At 39.8% G+C, this 23,830-nt stretch overlaps 1 protein-coding gene across 1 annotated transcript in view; it reads right to left on the bottom strand.

The window, feature by feature from the left end:
• The window catches only part of sgcd (sarcoglycan, delta (dystrophin-associated glycoprotein)), a 238,336-nt gene extending 222,228 nt beyond the window's left edge, over nt 1–16,108 (bottom strand). Inside the window, exon 1 of the mRNA XM_069716944.1 lies at nt 15,969–16,108. The gene's annotated coding sequence lies outside the window, so the exon portion shown is untranslated. The remainder of the gene's footprint in view (nt 1–15,968) is intronic.
• Nucleotides 16,109–23,830: the final 7,722 nt, after the last annotated feature.

The following is a 23,830-nucleotide window of genomic DNA, read 5'->3' as shown; positions in this document are numbered from 1 at the left end:
ACAGAGACGATTGGTAAAAGAGTAAGACAGGGTCAGTAATAGCTTTATGGATATTTTGGCAATCCACTGGTCCACCGATATGGTGGCCAGCTGGGATTTGTACCAGTATTCCCAGTACCACTCCCAATGCACCACTGTGGACAGGGGCAGTGGTTTCATAGGGGAGAACTGGAATTGGTACACATTGCAACAGCTGTAAGTAAATCCAGACATACACAGTATAGGGGTTGCGATTTATGCTGTGCATATCATAGAAGGGAGGAACTGGTTTATGTCTACACTTTCGGAGAGGCATTTTAGATATTAATGAGCTACCCTTTCAAACCACTTTAACTTGCAGTGGATGTCCTCTGTTAAAAAAGCCCTGACTTGGTAATCTGGGCAAAACTTTAGGTCACGATTTGTAACTTCTAAAACAGCCACTGAAATGTAGTTTCTACTTGTAAGCTGCTTTGAAGAACAAATATTTTACCTAGTGCCTCATTTGGACTTGTACCTGAACATATCATTCTCAAGAGGATCCTGTATTTTACAATGAACAAAGTTTGAATGGCATCCAAAGTTGACTTTAAAAGTAGATACCTACAGTTTAAAAAAAAAAAAAAAGTGGCAGTGGTGAATACATTTAGACTCATTATTAAACATAATATTGTCCATTGCTGATATACTTTTTAAACAGCTGAATTTTCTATATTTTACAGGTGTTGGAAAATTAACTTATGCCTTCTAAAGCACAACAAAAGGTTTCACGTTGCTGTCAGAGCCAGTCTCAAGGTTACCTAAATGTTAAGATATGGAAATGATATTAAGAGACAGGAACTTGGAACAAAAGCCTTGATAAATAAGCTTTGCCTAAAATGCAAATTCCTCCCCTCTGGAAAAAGACCAACTGCTCTGCCTCGGCCACTCCCCCGCTGCAGTGGGAACGGGCCAAGGGCAGCAAACACCGTCCCGAGAATCTGCATAACTCATCCGCAAACATATGGTATGATCTGGCAGAGGTCACTTTAATAATACAGTATAATGTAGAAAGCAAAGACTCTGAATGAGCACGGAAAGCGAGTGGGATTTCTCCAGCTAAGGAATTTGTGTTTCGGTTCTTGTCTCTACTCTTGTTGGCTGCAGTTAAGGCCGTCTACCCAAGACTGATGTAGCCACATGGCTGTCTTATTGGCTGTATTCAAGCTTTTGCTTTATAATTGAACTTGTACTTCCGAAAGACTCGCTCCACTGTAGTATGCTGCCTGTCTTAACTTCGTTACACTTCGACAAAGCTCAATGCTTCAAACCCAATTAAATCAGTTCCAGACAAACGAGTCAGTTTGTAACCTCTGTAAATAAATACTCTCAGCATCTCCTGTTGCTATGGCAGCCGAACCGATTCACATGTCAGATCGTATCAATAAAATAGAAGTAATACTAAGTAATCTAAGTATACATAGAAAACTGATCACAAAACAGTAAGTGAAAGTTAGACATGGGGAGATTCTGCTGTCTAAGCTCATTCTGAAGGTGTCACTTGCTCACTTCTAAGTTTCACTTTGATCTTATGTCGGGATTTAAATCCCCTTTTTCTTAACTTGTCTTCTGTTACTATAATGTATCACAATTATTGTGCATGATTGTATTCCTTTAAAGCTATTTTTTTTTTTGCGACATATTTTGTCATTCTTTGATTTGAGCCTATTGTAATGTGATGGAATTGTTTCTTTGGGAATGTTAGTTTGCTCAGTACTATTCACAATTGATTGATTCTGGCTTCAAAGCCTGCTGGTTCTATCGCTACAGGCACACCCAGAGGGACTGAGGCATTTTAGTCTCTAGACTATTTCAGAGGCACACGGAGTCAGGTTAATACCCGTATACATAATGGAGCACCAATTGGGCCTCAAAACACAGTACTTTATCGATGTGTGCAGATAAAAGGTTAATTGATCTGCATAACACATTCCCACATTGAAGGGCTTTTTTTTTTTACAAGATCATACTAATTTATCTGATCAGCTAGAAGCAGTGAGTACAGCAGCTCTCCAAGAGACGGAAAATTAGGGCCACTCGATAGATTGAAGATGTTTCACCTCTCCTCTAAAAGCCCCTTTCAGTTCAGAGCTGAAGAAGGCTTTCGGATGAGAGGTGAACCGTCGTCAAGAACCTCAAGCACGTTTCGTTGCCTTCAGATAACTTTTCTTTGCATCCTCGGACACGACCGGATGTCCAAGTAGTGCAGGCTTAATTACCATGCAGATTGAAAATGAATACAAATTTATTATGAAGCGTGTAAAAATGGGATGCTAATGCCAAATACACCCTCATTTTACATTTCCAATATTGTATATACCAGATATTTCACTTTCTCCATTGGCACTGAATTATACCCCCATAAATCAGCAATGCTGCTGCACCTGCAACATAAAATAAGAGAACATGTTTTTTCGTGGTTATATCAAAGCGTTCCACCATCCGTCAGAGAAATGTGATTTACATCTGTATGCACATTCATATTTGTTTTGCTGTTTGATATACAACAAAGTATTGTCTGCAGTAAAGTAATGGGGGTGAAATACCTGCTGGGCCTGAATACTGTATGGGGCTCTGCAGGGGAGTTGGAAGCCTGTAATTAGGGAATGCATATTTGTGTGTGTGTGTGTGTGTGTGTGTGTGTGTGTGTGTGTGTGTGTGTGTGTGTGTGTGTGTGTGTGTGTGTGTGTGTGTGTGTGTGTGTGTGTGTGTGTGTGTGTGTGTGTGCGTGCGTGTGCGTGTGTGTTTGTGTTTGTGTTGAGGATGGGGGGTAGTGGTCCAACACTGCAAGCGGCATTCAAAACATCTGTCAAAGGACAAACCTCTGTCACTGCCTGCTGTGAAGTTAATAAAGTCAAGCTGGGACTAAATGAGATTTACCTTTCCTTTCTTTTCCATAACAACCAACCAGGAAGGGAATTTGAAGTATTGCAAAGTCAGATGAAAATGAAGATCAGATTTTAAATAATGAGAAACATGCAAACGTTAATGATGACAGTATTATAAATATACAGTATTTGGGTGTTTTCCTGCTCTCCGGTGGACGCTGCAGCTTTAAAAAGTGATTGCACACTGAAGGTTATAGGTCTGCCACCTTTTTCGTCAGCCGTTACATCACCGGAGAAAATGAAAAAAAAAAAAAAAAAAAAAAAAAGGGAAAAGGGAAAAGAAAAACCAGAGGGGAGATAGCGAGGAGCAAACACAAGAAAGAAAAATGAGTGGGAGGAGTGAAAATGGAAAGAGACAGGACAGCTTTTACTGAAAAATAAGGACGCAGAAGGAGTGAGACGTGGTGGAGCGAAGCGGGTCTTTATTTATACTGTAGGATTTATGGCGTCCTGCATATGCCGTGTGGCACGGGAGCCGTCGCCTCCTGGCCGGAGGAAGCAACATCATTTCAAGCTCGAGTGCCCGCTGTGCCGTCAAGTGTCCTGCCAAAAAGCGCACGGCTGCAGAATATCAACAAAATCCCCTGACCTTTTCCCCAACAACTGCTGTGTTCATCTGAGTCACAGCACAGAAAGGCCTCTCTCTCGTTACACTGGCGCCTCTGTCTCCCCTGCTGAGTCTAAACGCTCGCAGCCAACAGGACTCTCCCATAACGTCCGAGCATGTTACCGTCTTATAGAGTTTTTTTTTTTTTTTTTTTCTCACGATACCCAGTCCCCGAGGAAGTTCATGTTTTCAGAGCATCCTCCCCGAAGCAACGCGCACGAAATTCGCACGGCGCGAACACGAATAGGAGCTCGACGACTTCAGCCATTTTGTGCTCTAATTAATGCTGAAGTATTGTGTTTTTTTGGAGACGACTAACAAAAGTTCCGTCTGTCGTTAACGCATAATAACATTAGCTCAGCCAGCGATGGTTAACTGGTACCGTGGCAAGCAGCAGCGACACTAATTCTGAAGAATGTGAACTGTATAATGGTTCTCTGTTTGAGTTGTCTGGGGCAGTGTCCAAAAATCACTCCCTATTACCCGGCTGTGGTCCATTATGTTATTGAGTGTTTGAATTCAGAATATCTAAATTTATCCACATAATAGCACCCTGGAAGAAAAAAAAAAAAAATCCAGAATACTGCATTTTATAAATGCTGCAAAATAACGGCAGGTGTCCAATTTCATGCTCGTTATTAGGTACATAATTGTGTGTCCATAATTTAGGCAGCAATATTCGATAAAGTCTGGTTTGTTATTTGTTTGACCACTGGCAAATCTAAATGAGTACTATCTGTGGCTTTGGTTTATGGCTAGCCAGAAACTGGTCTTGATGTAAAACAAAGGACCATTTATAATGTTTTAGAGAAATAATAACTGATTCAATAATTTACTTTTGGCTACTAAGGGGTAATTAAACCAGGTAAAAAAAAGTTATGATATTAGCAAACACTTTTGTATTAAAATACCCTGCAGGGAAGGAAAAATGTATTTGATATTATTCATTTTTTTAGCTATGTTTTGATCAACCTTAACTTATGACTTAAATTATCAGGGGTTTTTTTGGCAGCTAAATGCTGGTCTGTGTTCAGCAGCTAGTTGTTAACTGTGTATGTTTCATGAAAGGCCGTGTTCAGTAGGGTTTTATATGCATTTTTACTTGAAACAGGGTTGATGTGAGGATGAACCTAAACAAGAGGAGTTAAAATGCCTCAACACAACAACTTCAATTCTTCTTGTCCCACATTATTCAAGGCTCTAAAGGGGGTGAACAGCATTCTTCCAAAATATGTTTCCTCATATATTGTAAAATACAACTACATTAGTCAAAGGTTGATTCATTATTACGTCTTTTTTGTCTAGTTGAAGTACATTTCAGAAAATGTAACACCAGGAAGACAAACTGTTGTAACTGATTGCATTAATGATGGTTCTGTTCCACAAAGTGTCCCAGTAAGCAATGCCTGCCTACATAATACCAGGTTGCATGATCTAGAATAACCAAATGGAGTGCCTCCATCATTAATGTTATTGGTTACACCTGTGATTGACAAGTCCAAATGTCTGGTGCTTCAGGGGTCTATTAGGATCATTAGGCTGAGCTCAGGCTTGATGGATTCACAGATTTTTGCCATAATGAGGTCAGCAGTGGCTTCATAATTGTTCCAGTAAAGTCAATAACATCACACCTGTCATGTTGCCCTGTTTCCATTTCTCAATCTTGCCAACGCATCTTCCCACTACTCAAATAAAACAGCAAGTAAGCAACTGAGGCATCCTTCAAAATCACACTAAGGCCAAAACTAATTAGCTACATTCAGTCTGGCTGCTTTTTAAATGGTCATTATTTCCCTACAAATTGCTTCCATAGCATCACATTCAGAAACTAAAACCTTTATGCAAATGCTTTTTCTTTCTGTTGATCTGCTCCATCTGTGTTGGACATCATTCATCTCCAAAGTAGAAACTCTTAAGTCTGTCCACTTAGTGAAATAATGATTGTAAGATGTTTGTCAGTCCTCAAATAAAGTCAATAAACGTGTGATTTGATAAACTCTTGTTAAACTTGAATTATTATAAAAGTAGATGGATGGAATGTCTGTTTTTTCTGTGGCAAAATATGAAGTCTGATAAAAGTGGTTTTTGACATCACTCAACTATTGAGCTGGCAAATTTCATGTGTAAAAAAATTGGGAATTCTTTAACTGTCATCAAACCAGCTGACAATCACCGGGTAATGATGGAATTCATGACACTGACTGCGGGCAGCTTTAAGAGTTCTGATTATTTTAGATGATTGAAATATCGACAAGGGCTGAATAGTGTACACAGTTTTATGACGATGGTTCTTGAATGACTCTTTGTCTTTGTCTTCTCCAATGACATGTCCAACCACTCCATGGTTGGACATTGATTTGATTGGCAGACACATTCAAACAAGAGAAGCAGTCAAAAACAGCATTAAGAATTTTAGTGTATTTTGCCAAACGAATGCATGTCAGACAGGCGGAAAGCATTTCAGCATGTATAAAAGATGGAAAGCAGCAGAATGAATGTTATATTCTACTTAAAACCCTTTTACCGAAAAAAAAACATGTTCGGATGCAACCCCTTTGTAAGCACCGCCATTTTGAATGACCACTATCATTTCATTACACTTGTCTCTGTCACAGAATAAAAATGACATTTATTTTTAAGCAACTCTTGCATTATTCCGTTGCAGCTTGCAGACCTACTTGTGTTTCCATTTCATACATAAATAACCTCTTAATGCTCAAACAAAAGTCAAGGCACACACTGAGACCGACACTCCTCCGCCACCCACCTAGCGAATTGCTCCCTCGGTGAGTTGAACTGAGCGGGCAACGACACCGTCCCTTGGTTCAGTTGTCCCTGGCTGCCACACCTGGACCAGCTCCCTCCCTGCCGCCATGTTTGCTCACTGTAACCGAGGTTTCACATTGAGATCAGCCGAGCTGATAGCCGCCTGGCTGTGTTTTAATAATTACACAGACAGATGGTGACCGGGATGCTGCCGGTGCTCTCGCTGGTGGTGGTGATGAGGCACTTTTTGTCTGATCTTTTCTCCTTCGTCCTTTCATTCTCCGTTTTTTTTGGTCATTTTTTCTCATTTAAACTGACTTCAGCAGTGCATAAGTGCATTCATCTTTTGTAGACCATTAGATTATTACTCTCTGTAAAGTACTTTAAATTGTGAAAAAAGTGTCTGAATGGTGCTATATAAATAAACCTGCCTTGCCCGGCACAAGATTGTTTGACCTTTTAAGCATAGAATGTGTACCGGACGTATGTGTTCGATTGTGTGCCCTTTCAATTAAATTCATACGGCGCCAAATCACAACACAGGTTATTTCAGGGCACTTAACACAGTGAAGCCCTGACAACAGAACTGTACTTTAGTGGAACCCACCAATTCAACAATTGACACGTAAGCGGTTAGGAGGATAAAACTCCCCTTTAAAGGAGAAAAACTTTCATCAGTAGGAAGAAAAAACTCCCCTTTAACAGGAAGAAACCTCCAACAGAACCAGGCTCAGAGGTGGGCAGCTGTGTGTCTCGACCGGTTGGGGCGACGATGGGAAAAAGCTCATTTCTAGAATAAATCAGAAAATCCAAGGACACCTTTAGATGACAACAGGATTTTCATGAATAATTTGTAATACCAAAGGACATGGCCATTATCAGTGCACAAATCAGATGTATTTTCCAAGAAGGCAGCATTACTTGTTCATGATTAACTAATTCAAATGAACTACATGTATCAGTGGAAAAAAACATTTTCCAATAAAAACTGGAAGCGGTACAAAACTCACAGAGGTCTTTTCTGACATTGATTCTAGAATTTTGAAAAGAAAAGTAAATTTTTATCAAAAGGTCCAGACCAATCTCCATTTATTAACCCTAAAAGATAGGATGATGTGACTTTCTTGGGTTAATGTAGCGCAGCCAGTCATACTGAAAATAAATACTCAGATTTACCATGTTTTTTAATAGAAAAGCAAAGCCAGTCGTGAAAAGGATTCCCCAAAATGTTTGTTGGAAACATCTGCCTGATTTCCCAATAAAACGTAAATGCCTTGAATGGACATTTCTGCCTAAGAAGGCAAATTGACTTTCAAAGTACTTGGAAAACATTTGGGAAAAAAAAAAGGAACAATAACAACTTATAAACCAAATAAAATGAAAATTAGCATAAAAGCCAGGGCTCGACAAAACACTATCAGTCCTTAGAACAAGCAAAAACAGACATGGCATCTGCAATAAAACTCAAGATCAGCCAATTAAATTCATTTTTTTATGATTCATTTTTTTTTTTATGATTCATTCATTTTTTTTATGATTCATTTTATATTTTTTTCCCTGGCTTTTGTTTTTAAGTGGAACACTTATGATTAGGCTTTTATTTATCAAGAGGTCACTTACTGTTATTCAATTCAGCAGCTATTGTGCGTTCTTAAGTTACACAAATGTCCTCAATAAATATTTGATGCGTTGGCGCGGTTCTGAATATTTTCCGAAAGTTATCTGCTGTGACGCAACTAGTTTCCCCCTGATAAAGGTTTTATTCTAATTCAAATTATGATCTGACTGCAAATAGGACAAATTATGTTGCTTCTTTACATGCCGATCATTTGGAGAAATGGGTTTAAAACATGGTACAATAAAAACAGAATTCAAAATCAACAAATACAGTTTGCTGTTTACAGAAAGGATAAAAGCATCCCGAGCGTCCTGAAGGACAGCAGACGAATAGACACAGTCCTAAAGATACAGGAGAAGGTTGCAGAATAACAGTCCCCCGCCCCCAAAAGCTCTAATATAATATGACCACCTGTCTGTCCTCACGCCCCGTCTGACTACAGGCCTTGTGTGACCTCACTCAATAAAACACAAGGCAACGACCGCCAATGCCAATGCCTCTGTCGAGGCATCTTCATTCTGCTCCATCAACATCCCCAACGCTGGCTTCAAGGACATCGCTTCCCTCCGCAGTGGTTCAAAGTTGTCTGAAAGACACACCAGGAGAGCAAGCTTGGAACTCAGATGGAAGTTAAGAGGCCGCGATAACTGCATTACATGCCTCGCCACCGCTGACAACTGGCCTCCTCACCCAGGCGTGCACGACACTCCGCCCGCTGCCGAGGCCGCTCCTGGCCCGGGGAGGAAGGGCACCGAGCCCCTTGGAAGTCTGGGCTGGCAGGGGGCCGCCGGTTCAGGCGGTAAAACCAGACGATTCAGGGTTCACTGGAAAGTTCTTTGTGCTGCGAGAGGTGACCGAGATGATCGCCAGCACCCACGGGTGAGTAAGCCCGTGCCGGGCGATGCTCCTGAAGCATCGTCCGGGCCTCCTGAGAGCTCGCTAAAGACGCTCTTGTTGTCCTTGAAGCAAATGATTATTCAGCGTGTTGCTCCAAGCTGATGAGAGAAGGAGACAGGCCATCTAATAGAGACTAACAATCATCGCTTGCTCAATTTTAGTCCCATAATTCATGCAAATGTACCCGGGGATCGTCCCTTTGTCGAATTATTTCCTTTTTGCTGTGGCTTTTGGCGTCCTCTAGTGATTTTTGCAGATTGACTTTGTCTTTGACTTTGCTTGCTCTTTCCATCTCGTTCTTGATTGTGTTTTGATGTATTACATCTTGTTATAATAATTTCATTTGTATTTATTTGTCTGTTTGTTTGCCTGCCTGTTTCTCATTAATTTGTACAGGGGTAAAAGGCGGGTGTGTGCGCTGAATTGATAAGAAGTTCTGAGTGGAATTCCTAATAAAAAAAAATAGAGAGAGCGAGGACAGAGAGCTATGTGGACGGAGAGCGAAATAGACTGAGTGGTTTTGGGGTGAAAAGAGGAAAGTAGAGAGACTGTCTGGGCAATTTGGGAGAGAAGGAATGAATAAAAATGACAAGAAAGTGTGGCTCTACCTGCAAATGAATGGGTATACGCTCAAAAACCTTTCTCTGTTTCCCCACTTCGTTGTCTGTTGCAGTGAACATTTTTCCTGCCAAAGGACCTTAAATCCTAATGCAAAACAGAGCTGATAGAGCTGTAAAATAAAAAAATAAAAAAAATCCAAGTGAATATCAGCAGTGTGGCACCAGAATGCCAAATGGAGCACGTAATAATTCATGCTGTGGTCCGCTTGGGGAAATTGAAACTCTTTGAAAGTTTCTAATAAACGAACACAGTCTCGAGAGACTGTTCAGGTATAACTGAAGTAAAACGGCCCGAGCAGACAGACAATGATACCAGGAGAGAGTGAATTCAAGGAGGAAAAAAGGAGAGGAGTAAATAGAAAATGTATTACAAAACAAAGTAGAGGATATCTGGAGAAAGAAGTAAGAGGAGAGAAAAACACTGAGAACACTCCCAGTTGAGAGAAAAAGAGGCGGTAAATAATAATAATAATAAAAAAAAAAAGTGTTGAGATTGTTCTGGAGTGAAGAAGTATGTAGGACAGAGAAAGAGTGAAGAGGAGGAAGGAGAAAGGAGAAATGGGGGAGAGGAGACATAACCGCTGATATTTGTCCGTGAAGTTCTGAACACAATGCAGAAAATAAGCTGCCCTTCTCTTCACCAAAGTCAAATTTCATGTCGGCAAATGTTTCCCTTAGAAAGCTGTACCCAAAGTCAGAAGATTTTTTTTTTTGTACTGTGTAATGCTGCAAAGGAGAAGTTCACAAAGGCAGAACTGTTCCCTCACAGTAAATGGAGCAGATATAATACTCCCCTACCTGCTCGCATTTATATGCATAAATGGATTACACCGGTTCGGTAAGGAAATACGGTCAGTTTCAGCTGTTTCTACTCTGAGCCCTAAAGTCAAATATTATGTTCAGCTGTCATCCACCATGAACACAGTTCCAGTAGGAGAACTTGTTACCACGCACCGAGATAATGCAACATTCATACGGGACATTCATATTTATATCGTGAATTGGGGGGGAAAAAAAACATTTTTGGATGAATCAAGACACTCACAAATCTGTGTGTGGTCACTGACACAGCCCAACAGGACTCCTGGTGGGGGGGAGACCAAGCGGCAGTGATGTCACCTGTTGGTTTGTGAACAGCCATAACAGAGCCTCAAATTCGGATTTTGGCCGGCGCCATCTTGCTAGTTCGGAGCAGTTTGGTGCCAGAATTGACCATATTTGGACGAGCTGGGGGAGGAGCCAGCGGTGGATCTGACTGGATCCGATTGGAAACCCGGCGGAACTACGTCCCGCCTACCGATAGTTGTAACATGACTGCACCACAGGCCTGTCAATCAAACAGACACGCCACCCAAAACACAGCTTTCTGAAGCTTGTTTTCCCGTTAATGAGGGATTATTTTCAGATGGACCTCCAGAAAACTAATGAGAAGGAGTGACTTTAGCTAACAACACCGAGATAACTGCAGGACACATTTTATTGAGTGAGAATTTCACGAGAGAAGCTGAATGGGAGTCGACGGAGCCGTAGGCTTTTTGGAGCCGACCTCTGGTGGCACTTGGTGGTATCGCAGCTTTAGGCACTAAGCCACCAATTTGTGTCTGTATTTTTTAAATGAATTACACAACTACTAGAAGAAGAAAAAAAAGTGAGGGGGGGGCGGGGGTTATAAACCTGCGGTGTAAGCCTCTTGCATCCTGCGTGAAAATAACACGAGTAAAGTTCCATTTAAATTGGAAGAATGAGAAATTCAAGTTAACTGTAGAATGAGAAACATTCGAGTGTGAAGGAGGTTGATGACGATCAAGATATATGACGTAGCTGCACCTCCATCGAGCTTAAGCCAATTTGGGAAAAAAAGTTGTCAGTGTTCTTCTTCACCTCTAAAAGGTGGCTGATGGCAGAGTTGTCTTTCACAGTAAGACAACTTTAAACTACTGTGTAACTTTGAAGAACGAACAGTGGGTAGCGGTAATCCAGGTGAGCTGCAGGATGAATGCATTACCAAGGACCTGTACAATGGCTCCCACCGCCAATCCTTGCTCCAGCAGTGATGTAGCGATTTCTATCCCTTCAAAGGCAGCGGTGTAAGCCTGCGGATTTGTCAGGGTCCCAACAGGGTCTTAGCTGCTGGTCTTACAGGATTCCAGGGGTACTGGTGGTCCTTCAGGACAGCATGCCATTACAAGCAGCCAGGTGCAATGATCCACTTTCTGTGTGAGCCCATTGTGATAGAGCATATAAAAGCTCCTTTATAACGTGTCACCAAGGCAAAAGCCCTCTCCCTTTTCATTTTTTCTATTCCCAAACAGAAAATGACACACACACTGCAGCTGCGGGTGTTTGCAAATATACTCAAACCTGAAATCAGTAGATTGTAACACAATCTATTGTGTAACACAAAAGCAATACCAAATAATGATCTGCCTTTGTTATTTGCCTCAGTGAGGTTGTAAAAGCAGTCCGTGTTAGAATAGTGGACATAGTAAATCTCATCCACACTGTCCATTCCTGTTGTTGAGATATGATTGTTGGCTGCAGCCAAGTCAAGCATGAAGGGATTAGAATTTCACTTGTTCAAATAACCATTTCACTCAACTGTAAAATAAGAAAAATAAAAAAAAAAAAGATACTGACAATTTATGTATACTGAAAATCTGGCCCCCGTTCCCCCAAAATGATCAATCCAAGAATATGCGATTGATTTCAAAGAGTTATCGAATGAATGTACTTTAATTTGTCCCAAAACCATCCCCTCAGAGTCTGCACGAATGCAGGGCTGTGATGTCGCTGTCCATGGTGCTGAAATAGTTCAAAGTTAGAAGGTCTGTAATCGATGTTACATTTGAAAAAGCTTTGTAAATAATACTGTCATTGTCAACATAATGATTATCAATCATATGTCTTCAGAGCCTTCCTGCTGATTACTGTAAACAGTTGTGGGATTTAAAAGGGAACGATGCCCAGTGGAAACTCGATCCAAAACTCATAGAAAAGAATGATCTTGTACTTTTAAATTAAATACAAACAATAGACTATATGAGTTTTAAAAAAGTGCTCCACCTGAGTACTTATAGGGGACTGTAGTCACTCTGTATAACTAAACTACAGTATTGTTTTTGTTTTTTTCTGTTTACATATATTATTACACTGCACAGAAGAAAGGCATGTAATTTATGTTTACCTTGTTAACAGTGGTTATTGAGGTTGTTTTAATATCGCATTATGCATGTTTGATTAGGTATATGAACACAGTATGTGAACGTTAGCACACTGCTGACCGGAGTATGGACTTAAATGAACACTATGAAACAGACACTACCTGAATTCATCAAAACTATCATCACTACACAAATGGAGTTATGTAGTGGGACAAAAATGTAAACAAAGCAAAATGTTTCATATTTAAGATTGTAAAGTAACACTTTCCTTGAAATGGTCCATGTGACTGACATGGCTCATTTATGTTACTTTTAAGACAAAGTTGACATTGTCTTTGTTATGACAACTTGAAATTAACAAAGACAACATAACCTGTCAATTTCTTTGTTATGACAACTTAACTAACCTGAATCCTATTTCTAACAGTGTTGTGAATGACATACATGACCGTAGAGTTACATGTTTATGACATGTTATGTAGTTTGAGAAAAGCTTGTCAAAACAAAGTGACGGCGCGCTGCATTAGATGATCTGAATAAGTGCTCCATGTACGTGAGAACTGGTTCAAGACTTTAGAAAAAGCTTGCAGGTGAGGTCCTCTGGTTGACAGAATGAAGAGTGTGTATATCTGTCATCAAAGCAACATGTTGCTTCTGTGAAGAATCTAAAACAGTACATTTCTCTTAAGCCCCGTTTACACTTGTTTGCTCACAATATCATTTCAAATGTGTTATTTCATATTTTTGAAGTCTCCAGTTTTGTTTTACAATGTAAAAAAAAAAAAAAACTCCTTTAATGGATAAGTGCGTCAAAACTTTGGACTGATACTGTCTAAAAATGTAGATCTGATAGAATGTATTGATCGATGAGTTAATGTCCTACATCTTTAACATAGTTTTGGAAACAACAAGACTATAAACTATGGTTTCTAACATTTCCACACAGTTTGCTGACCATATTGTCCTCAATGGCCCAACTTCATTCAGATCCATGTCGGTGTTATTTTCTAACTTGAAATCCTGAGGATCACATTGATTAAAATGTCTCTTCTAACATGGATCAAGATTAATGCCGGAGTAATAAATGCTGAAGAATGCTACTGGCTGTGTACAAATGCTCTCCATTCCTCTTTTGAGTCCAAGAGAGCCATTTGTCACAAACAAATATGCTGAAGATTACTGAATGAGCACGCTGCTGATTTCAGGCACGGAAAAAAAAAACAACAACAACAACAGCCCATATTTTAGTGGCGCATGTGTGTAATAAATTTGAAGGAGATTGCATTGTCACCGGCTGTATTGGATTCAAATTCGCTTAGCACCATTAACATTAATATCCATCAGACACTAAATATATTTCCTGCCCAAGATATAGACCTATGGGGATTAAATTATTCATTACGCCTATTTGCAGATTGGGAGAGGAGGGAAAAAAAAAGAATAAAAAACCTAAAATAGAGTGAAGAAGTATAAAAGATGTGTCCGCTCAGCGATGGCTTATGTACGTCCTGCATTACAAGTGTGCTGCTTAAAAACACGTTTAGAAAAGAGCTGATGAAACTAAAACCAAAGAGTCATATTTTTCCTCTCCACCCCTCCACATAGAAACTGTCAATTAAAGCCTAGTTTCAAGTCTAAGTTTATGCAACTTAAACTACTTAGTTTATGGTGGGAAAGTATTCCCCACCCTGGCGAAGCAGCTGCGAAAGATGCCGAACTTGGGAGCTTTGCATTTGTTACTCAATCAGGATTGACAATATTATCAAAACCGACAAGACATGACGGGCCATGCATGGGGACACTCTGAAACGTAGGCTATTATTATGGTCACGCTACAGCTCCTAAAAATAACGCTTTACTGAAACAATAAAGATATCCACATAAAGGCTTTTCATGCTAATTTATGAAACAATACTGAAACTTCAATTGTGCTCCAAACAACAGCGAAATATCTAACATGATCCAAAAATATTCTGTCAAACCATAATAATCCTTCAACATCACATACTGTATGATGTCATTATCAACACAAAGCATCACAGGCAGGAACAGATTCCTACTGGTTGTCGAGTCCAAATCAGATTCATAGTCGGGTTTGTAAAAAAGTCAAATGACCGTTGGAGATCTGGTGACCTTAAGAGGTCACTTTTGAGGAAGGTGCAGCTCGATTGAATTAGATATTGATCTCAATGATTCTTGTTTAACTAATTATCCAACAAATCCTTCTTTTCTGGAGAGGTCGATCTCTCTCTGGCTACAATTTCCAAGATAAGTTAAATTCCTTTATTTGTTCATTTCAAAGGTCAAGAGGCTGAGATAGGATAACACACATGCAGTTGACGCTAAAATCGTATCCAAACAGATGGATTTCAAAATCTGGTTTGGCCAAACTAACATTGAAGATGTGACGGCAAGTCTCGGGGCAGCATGAGCTTTAAAAAAAAAAAACTGTGATCATCTGACTTCAAGTTCAAGTTCAGATAAATGAGTTATAATTTTGCGATTAGAGAAAATACATAATGAACTGAACACTGAAACAGAAAACACAACTCCAAACGCTGCAAACCATCAATCTGTTTGCCACTAAAGCATCAGCCGGTTATGAGCCGAGTGTTTTCTCTTCACCGTAACAATCGTTCGTTGATGCAACAAAGGATTTGGAACGATGCATATTATTCACCTACTTCATAAATGTGGAGCAGTATTAAACCCTCTGTCTCACTCCACAAACCACAAACACGCTGTTAAAATTTAAAAAAAATAAAAAAATAAATAAATTAATGTACGGGGAAGTTAATGGGTCTGATAGATTAAAACATAAAGGGCGTCTGATATAGACGTTGGATATAATTTCTAAGCGCATGTGATTCAGAACTCAACATCTTTGTGAGTCAGAAGTGCCAAGACCTTTGTGTACTTAGTCATTCATGTCATTTTCCCTAATGATGCCATTCAATGTAATGACCACCGATGTGGGCAACAATAGTGGTAACTCGTATAATAGCTCTACCTTGAAGCCCACAAAAGCCTTTCAGCCAGAAACTGAAAGAAAGAACTCGGGCACCTGATATTGGAAAAATATGTAGAAACTGCTGGTGATGGATAAAACGGTTTTGTAGCCTCCGACAAGACTTTACCCCCCCAAAATAAAAACAATTAAAAAAACTCAAACAGCATGCCATTAAAAGTGTTGGTTGTACAAAATCTACACTCAAAAACCTCAAATTACACAACAAGGACACAGTTTGAGATATTAATGCATATTTATAAGCCTATTCAGACTGCAATATCAATAATAGTTTTTTTTCTCCCGTGAAAGTAATCAGTAAACCATGTTAGTGGAAGCTAATAGATAGCAAGAAACAAAACCATAAAAAACCAACAACAACCCACCTGGATTTGGGCTGTTCTCCCTCCTCGTGTCGGGCTCTTTTAGACTGCATCAGTGACGTCAAATCGTCTCCAACGTAGATCTTCAGCGAGATCTGAGTCCAGGTTTTTCCCTCTTTGGCCTCCGAGACTTCTGTGAGACAGATTATTGCGCAACACTGAAATGTTAGTCATTTTATTAGTCTGAGGTCAAAAGCAGAATTATTATTATTATTATTATTATTTTTTTATCCTATTCTCTTCTGTATTTGATCATCAGTTTGTCTCCCAGCAGCATAATACGGCAGGTGGCCAGCTGCATTAGCAAGTGATTAACCACCTTATTTTTTTTTCTTTTACTGGGTATTCAATCCAAAAACTCATATCTATGTTCCATTAGTTAATAGAACCTCTGAGTTGCTTCAACACAATTTACTAAAGTCTGGGTCGCTCTGGGATGGCTTTTTTTTTTTTTTTTTTTTTTTTTTCAGCTCTTAAGCTCTATTTTTTAAGGCTATTTGGTTTCTATGGAAGAAAATCCTTAGAGCGTTGGTACAATCAAACTTTCTAAACATTCATTTAACTACAGGTGGCTTCTAATGGATGCAATACACTTCGATCCAGGTGGAAGACGGAGAATATGTTGGACTCCGTTGCTATTTTTTTCTCTAACGTGTTTTAATCCCTCGGGCCGATACAGAGATGCCCGTCATTCTTAATCACATCCAATCGATTTAATTGGGCGCAGGTGGCGTCCAATCACGATGCAGCAAAATACAAACTCGCGATGCTGACATTGTTCAAACCCACAGAACGTACAACATTTTTTTTTGAGTTTGGGAGATTGTTTCTAAAATTATTGTTACTGTATTGTTTTATTAGAAGTAACCTCAAGTGCAAAAAAATCACGTGTTTCATAGAAGGGCAAATCAAAAAATAGTAAGCGTGGTTGCAGAATCAGGCAGGTGCAGCACAGCTCTGGATCCTTTTGGAGAATCTGTGATGTTTCGGCCAACATATTCTGAACATCAGAGTGCTGCCAAAGGCTACTCTGCACTTCTGGGATTAAAGCCCACATGTAGTTGTGGAATTTTCATCGCTGTCAGAGATCAACAGCTGCATGAAACTGGTCAAAGAATATGCTTCAGCACTTCAAATTTGAATGTAGCATCTGAAAAAATAATGAAAAAAACAAACAAACAAAATAAAACATCCGATGAGAATGTGACGGACGGGCTCCTGCTGCATTTCATCTGCAGAAGAGTTTTTGAAGCCTTGCGGAAGAGTAAGTAGCGTGAGCTGCATGTTAGCAGCTCCTGTGTTACATGCGTGTCCACACAGGAGACGTTCAAGCGTTAGGTCACTTGTGTTGTTGTTTTTCTTCGAATATTCGCCCCTCCTCCCTTCACCTGCATGGTTTGCTTAACCTCATCATATTTTATGTTCTGAAGGAGTTTCACACAGAATTTTAAATGTCTCTGTAATTTGGACCAGTGCGAGTGAGGTTGGGTCACCTTGCCTGAAGACCAATTACAGTTTGAAAGGGGCTTGAATTTGGCTCGAAGTGGGAAGACGAAAACATTCAACCCTCTAATTTACAGTCACTGTGTAGAATCATGAACGATTCAAGTCCAGAGTGCAGCACATATTTAAAAATTTCACTGCAAAGGGTTTTGAAAAAAATGAAGCAGAATTCATACAAAGCTACAAATGAAATATGAATAAATAAATAAAATCATCGTTAACACGCCCAAAGTGAGGATAAGCCGTAGCATAAAAGCAGGATGGGAATTTTGTTTACAAAGGCCACAACTTCCAAACACAACCAAAATACAGCATCAGCCCTACCAGCCGCTGTGGATTATTCGCCATCTTTCCGTCCTCTCCCACACTGTGAAGCGCAGATAAATCTATACGGCCCCGAGCTGCTCAGGCAGAATGAGAGTCGGTATCACAATTGTGAACATCAATCGCAAAGTTGAGAATGAAACAAACTCGAGATGCCAGAGCTTGTCTGACAGTAACGCCGGTCTGGGGGGAGGGAGGGGGATCTGCAGGGCGGGGCTGCTCGGCTGTTTCCAACTGTTAGTGGAGCATCAGATGGGGTCGGGGCGCTATCACTGAACAGGAGGATTGCTAATCAATGCATGTATTGATGCTGCTGAGGGATGCTGGAAAGGCAAGTCAGTTATTCGTAAAAAAAACCCAATCAAGAATAAGATGCAGATATTGTAAACACGAATGCTGACTGTCGCATGTTTGTAAGCTCTTCTGAATAAACTTATATGACAACCTCGTCACAACAGCCAGGTTTTAAGGGAAATGTACTCCAAAAAAAATAGAAGATACCAACTGAGTGGCCAGAATCTTTGTTTTACTTTGTTTTTTTCACTTATAGAAATGAACCAGAAGTGCTTGTCCCTCCTCTTGACTACTGTACAACTCTATATTTAGCAAAAATGCAGCTGCATAGATTAACCTTACCTAGGTGTAAATCTAATTAAAACACGTTGGAACTTAATGATGGAAACTGTGCTTTCGCTTCTGTGCATTTCCATATCAATTTCCTGGGCACAGATTTTTGCCATGAGGCAGGCTCAGGTGTGTGCTAAGTATAGCCCCAATGCTCAGAAATCCATGTCAAGCAAAATAATTCCATTTACTTCATTATAATTTAATTTTATGGCTTCATAATCAAAGCTTTCCCACTAAGTTGATGTGATTTGAGCCAAGTCAAGCAGCTCATTGTGTTTCCAGGCAAGGTTTTGCTTGACATTTTCTAATAATCAGTTTGTCCAAGGATTTTGATCTTTTGCAGGAATATAGTTTGGTACAAATCATAGCTGTACAACATGTTTCAATGTCGCAAGCGTTGTACATGAACAAACAATAATTGTCTATGAAAGGATTAGTAATCACGTAAAAATGCACTAAATATCGGCTATACACACACATGCAACAGCAGCTGGGCACTGACTCAGGGGAAAGACAGATTTACACAATAAAAGATGGCAAAACAATGACCACCAACGCTGTTATTTACTTGCAAAGCAGGCGATGATCAGATAGAAAGCATTAAGAACATGTGCGGAAACATTACACGGCAGCAGCTGTGCACTGGCTTTTATGAAAGCCATATTTACAAAACGTCTTGATGATAAGAGCGTCGCGACCACAGACATAGTTAGTATTCAGAAGGAAAGCAAGAGAATCGGATCATTAAACTAACAGATAATAAGAGTGCTGATGCGCCTTTAGGCCTACAGGACATTGGCAGCCTGTGCATATTTACTTTCTTATTTTTCTTTGTATTTATTTTCTTTGTTGCATTTTTAGGCAGGATCAAATGATTGGGAGGATCAAATCCCTGAATGACTTTTTCCCAATTTGGAAGCTAAAGATACTCTACTAACTATTTCAGGCTCACACTTGAAAAGTCCACAAGCCTCCTCCCCTCTATAACCAGTAAAATGTTGTGGCATAGTTTCACCAAACCTGTATAAAGCCAGGAGGGTACAGTAACTGAGTTCAAGTGTAGCTGAGGTTTGGAGATAAACGACCACAGGGAGTTGTGAATCCACAGTGTTGCACAGAGCTCTCATGTTAGAAAATAAAACGTCCCGGGAGAAACTGTTCGCCACACCACTGTCATTAATTCTGCATCATGGCCTGCCCGTCTGCTGGCAGCAGGCGGGCAATGTGTATCCTGTGGCATCATTAGATTAGGAGTCAGATCAGAACAGCAACAAATAACAGAAGGGTGATGGTGTGGAGAGGGATCCGGTGGAAGCCAAAGCACAATAAGTGTATATGTTTGATGTCTGGGTTCCTCGAGTGAAAAGATAAAAAAAAAAAGAAAAATCCGTAAAGGGGTAACATGATGCATCAGGGCGATATAGATGAATCCACAGAGGCATAAAGGCTTAACTTGGCGTTTTTTTTTAAATCCTCACGTTTCCAGACAGGTGATGTAGTGGCCAGGAATACAAAAATAAACACTGAACAAAACCTGCAGATTTTACAAGCGTATCTCACTAGGTTTACAGCATTTCCCAAAAGACAAAACTCCAAATAAAAGCTACACTGAGGATTACAGAAAAAAACACCTACTGTACCACAGGTTATTGTGTGAGCTGGACCAACATCACAAACAGAAGTTTCCGAGTTTAATTCTTGGAGGTGGCAGTGAAAGGATCCCAAAAAGTTTTTTTTTTATTGTGTATTTGTGTTATTAATTTAGACATAAATTAAAAAAAAAAGAAACTGCCATGCGCTTTAAATAATACTCCCCCGCATGAAGATCTTAAAAACCCAGCCCCATGTATTTAAAGTAAGTCTAAATGTCACACGAGAGTTATTTTAGAAACACAAAACAATCACATTTTCGAATGCAAACATTCAAATAACAACTCAACACGACAATGTGTGATAGAGCTGGCGTTACTGGGTTAGAAGTACTTATTTGACTATCCAGCATTGTAAATATAGGTTTTAGTATCCTCAGAGGTCTGAATATGGTCGACGCGACGTGTCAAACTTTGTTTGCTTTTCAGGCATTTTTTTGTTTTACAATTTAGCACTATCTTGAATTTCCCAAGTCGTAGTTACAACCTGAATGTTGATGTGACCATCATTCAGGCTGTAACATGACAAACAAGTGTTCTCTGTGTTTTAAAGCATATAGAATATATACTGTATATTCTATATCTGGTGCATACTATCTCTTGAATTAATTCAACATGCAGAACCAAAGTAAGATTTGCACACATTCCCACCATCGGATGCTCAAATTACACATTTTAAAAGCACATTTGTCCTGCAACAATAATTTAATCTAATGGGACAGGTTGGTGGCTGCCATGACGACAATGCAGTTTTAGCTGTTATCAGCTTCTGTGGATCTTATCAGTGTAGATTCCTTCCCTCCAAAGTTAGCATGCACTTTGGGAAACCTCACCTTGCAGCTCTATGCAATGGCACCACGCTGAGAGAGGACAAAAGTTGTCCACCTCCCGTTAAGAGTCCTGAAGGTTACTGCAGTATCAGTACATAAAGCAGGAAACTGGTGTCAGAAGATGAGTTTTATCACCTGTGATGCTTTCTTTCTGAATTTTGTGACGCAGGATCGACGACTCTTAATGTTAATAAGAGAATATCTTCCTTTCATTTTGCACAGTTTACACCGACACTATGAGCAATTCAGGCAGCAACTGCTTTAAATCACAATTACCAAGACAGCTATACGAGTGAGTCGTATTAAGTTAAGTACCAATTAGCAGTATGTGCATGTTTTAATAGAGTTCTGACAATTAGCATTTTTATGTGTGTTTTAGAGCCATAAAAATACAACTTACAGAAGTCACTGGCAACATCTGGTTGATTAGTTACAAACTTCTGGAGTATTACCAAAACGAGTCTGTGGTTACATGTACAGTAGACGTCCAGCAGAGTGTCTGATCAAATGGTTGCAAAGCATATCACAAGTCTGATGTCTCTGGTTCGATTCTGACCATGTTGCATGTGTCTCACCAACCCAGTATCACAGTACACCAGAGCGTGAAACAGACACGCCTGTCCGCTGCAGCAAAAATGTGAGATAATCACGCGTTGTGCTGTTTAGGCGTGAAAGTTACACGTTTCCGTGTAGTGGGCAAAAATTAAACCTACTGCATGCTTGGACCCATGTGATTTACAGGAAAATGAAACTTTTGGAAAAAGAAACACATGGTTGGAGTTACTAAGTATGCACATGTTGGGCGTTAGGAAAAAAAAAAAACTTTTCTAAGAACTAGTTTTACTGTCTTAATTGCTTGCTGTCCAATAAAGGCAAAATGCTGAGGGGGAAAAAGAAAAAAAAAGATCATCAGCTTCAGTGAAGACTTCCCACATTCTCAAGAAAACGCAGACAATGTCCTTGAAAAGGCTTTCACAGCAGAGGTATTGTTTGGTAAACTGTATCTGTTATTTTGTACACTCAACGTTTTGCAGTGCAGAAGATTCCCCCCGGGCAGTGGGAAAGTGCCGAATTCATCCCCGTGACAAGATGTGAGCTGCCTCTAACCGTTACCGAAGCATTCAAGCTGTGCAATCCACACCAGCGGTGACCTTTGGTTGGCCCGTCGCTGTTCTCACAACTACCTTTAATTCCATAAGCCAAGAAGGACACAGGACACACTGCCTCCATCAGACTGATATCAGAAATACCTTTTTAATAACTATTGGTCTGTAACTAGGACAGTTTTTGAAAATAAGACCACAGGAAAACTAGAGACCTCATAGTGAAACTAGTCATTCAATAGAAACAGCCTCTTTAAACACCTATATAATGCTGCAGATGTGCAGCAGCTAAAGGTTAATTCTGTGTTTAAAATTTTGTTGTCAACATTCCTTGCTATCATTCTTCCGTTGTATGCCAGCATAAGTCTTTATTTGTATGAAAAGCGTAGCAAGTTAGTATAGACATATTTTTACAGGACTTACAGTTGGAAAACAAAAATTATATCAATCAATTCATTTGTAGTTATTATTGAGAATATGTGTAAAATTGGACATTTGTATGTTTTCAATGGCTGTCCTCGTGCTTCCAATTAGCAGCAGCCACTGAAACCTTTTACTACTCAAAATGCTGAAAAATAGACATATTGTTACTCAAAACTCAAACCTTTTAAAGCACAGGTTGCCGGTTCATTGCCTCAGTGCCTTCCGGCAACTGAAAGAGCACAAAAAGATTTAATCAGCTCCTGGGAGTCGAGCAACAGCGTAGCGGCGGTGAAAATGCGACCCTTTCAGTCACAACAATAGGCTCCTGAATTATTCGTGAGTGGTGCTATCAGCTCATCGGGGTATAATACAGTTTTATCTACAAACTGGCATCTTAAACGGGGGTAATCATGTACATCACATCACTGTTTTTTCGAGGCGTGGATTCACATTTTAAGGGGAGATACTCATTTACTTGCAGGATAAGGTTTTAAGCAGCCATCTCTCCTCTTCTGCATCAAAACCTGACTTTTATGCTTTGAAAATGACATGAATCCAAATTTCCATCTCCCTCCTGCTGCTCCTTCTCACTCCAGCCTGAGGCGAAAGGAACCCAAACAGGTTTGTGACAGGAGTTTTGAGATTGAAAATTGTAATCATCCCAAATTAGGACCTGATCTCATTTGGGAACTCCTTCAAATGTGATGACATTTACATTTCAAATTCCAAAAGTGTCACAAGTGTTTTATGTTTCCTGACATTAGTGGAAGCTAGAGAATTCCTCAGGCTATGGGCACTGTTGCTCATTAGGGCCAGTTTACAAATCATGGGGACTACGTTTTGTGTACAATATCTTCTAAGGCTCTGGAGAAATACTGCTATCTGACAAAATAGTAGGGTCATTGGACCAACAAATGAGCATTTCCCAGGATGCCTTCTCCCTTAACTTTTGAAAATAAAGCAGCGATGCAGTGATAAAGAAGGGAAGGTTAGAAAGGATATTGATTTTTAATAAAACATGCAGTTGTTGAACATCTCAAGAGACAATTCAAGATTTATAGACTGTGGCTCAAAACCATAGGTGGGAAGGTAGTACATGTACCTATCACAATCTTTCATATTGATATCACAATTATCAAATGAATATGTCACCAATCAAAATCAACTGAGGACTAGACAATGATCAGGCCTTGGCGTGCTGCACTGGTTGCACCATCGATAACAATTGTAATGCATATTAGTCCAGTTGTTTCCAGAAATGGGTCACTAAGAATACCCGGAAGCTCTCGTATCACTGAGAGGGAATGTCCATAAAGGATCCACCATACATTGAGCTTGACCCAAATGGGTGATAAAAGTTGGGACATCTTTGTCGACACTAGATTCTTGACAAAAAAATATCGAGA

This window comes from Brachyistius frenatus, unplaced genomic scaffold (assembly GCF_029030835.1).
Source record: "Brachyistius frenatus isolate BFR_SWC_R1_liver_20210118 unplaced genomic scaffold, ASM2903083v1 Contig_5, whole genome shotgun sequence".
Classification (NCBI taxonomy): domain Eukaryota; kingdom Metazoa; phylum Chordata; class Actinopteri; family Embiotocidae; genus Brachyistius; species Brachyistius frenatus.
Note: the sequence above shows the minus strand (reverse complement) of the source record. Positions and strands in the feature narration are given on the sequence as shown.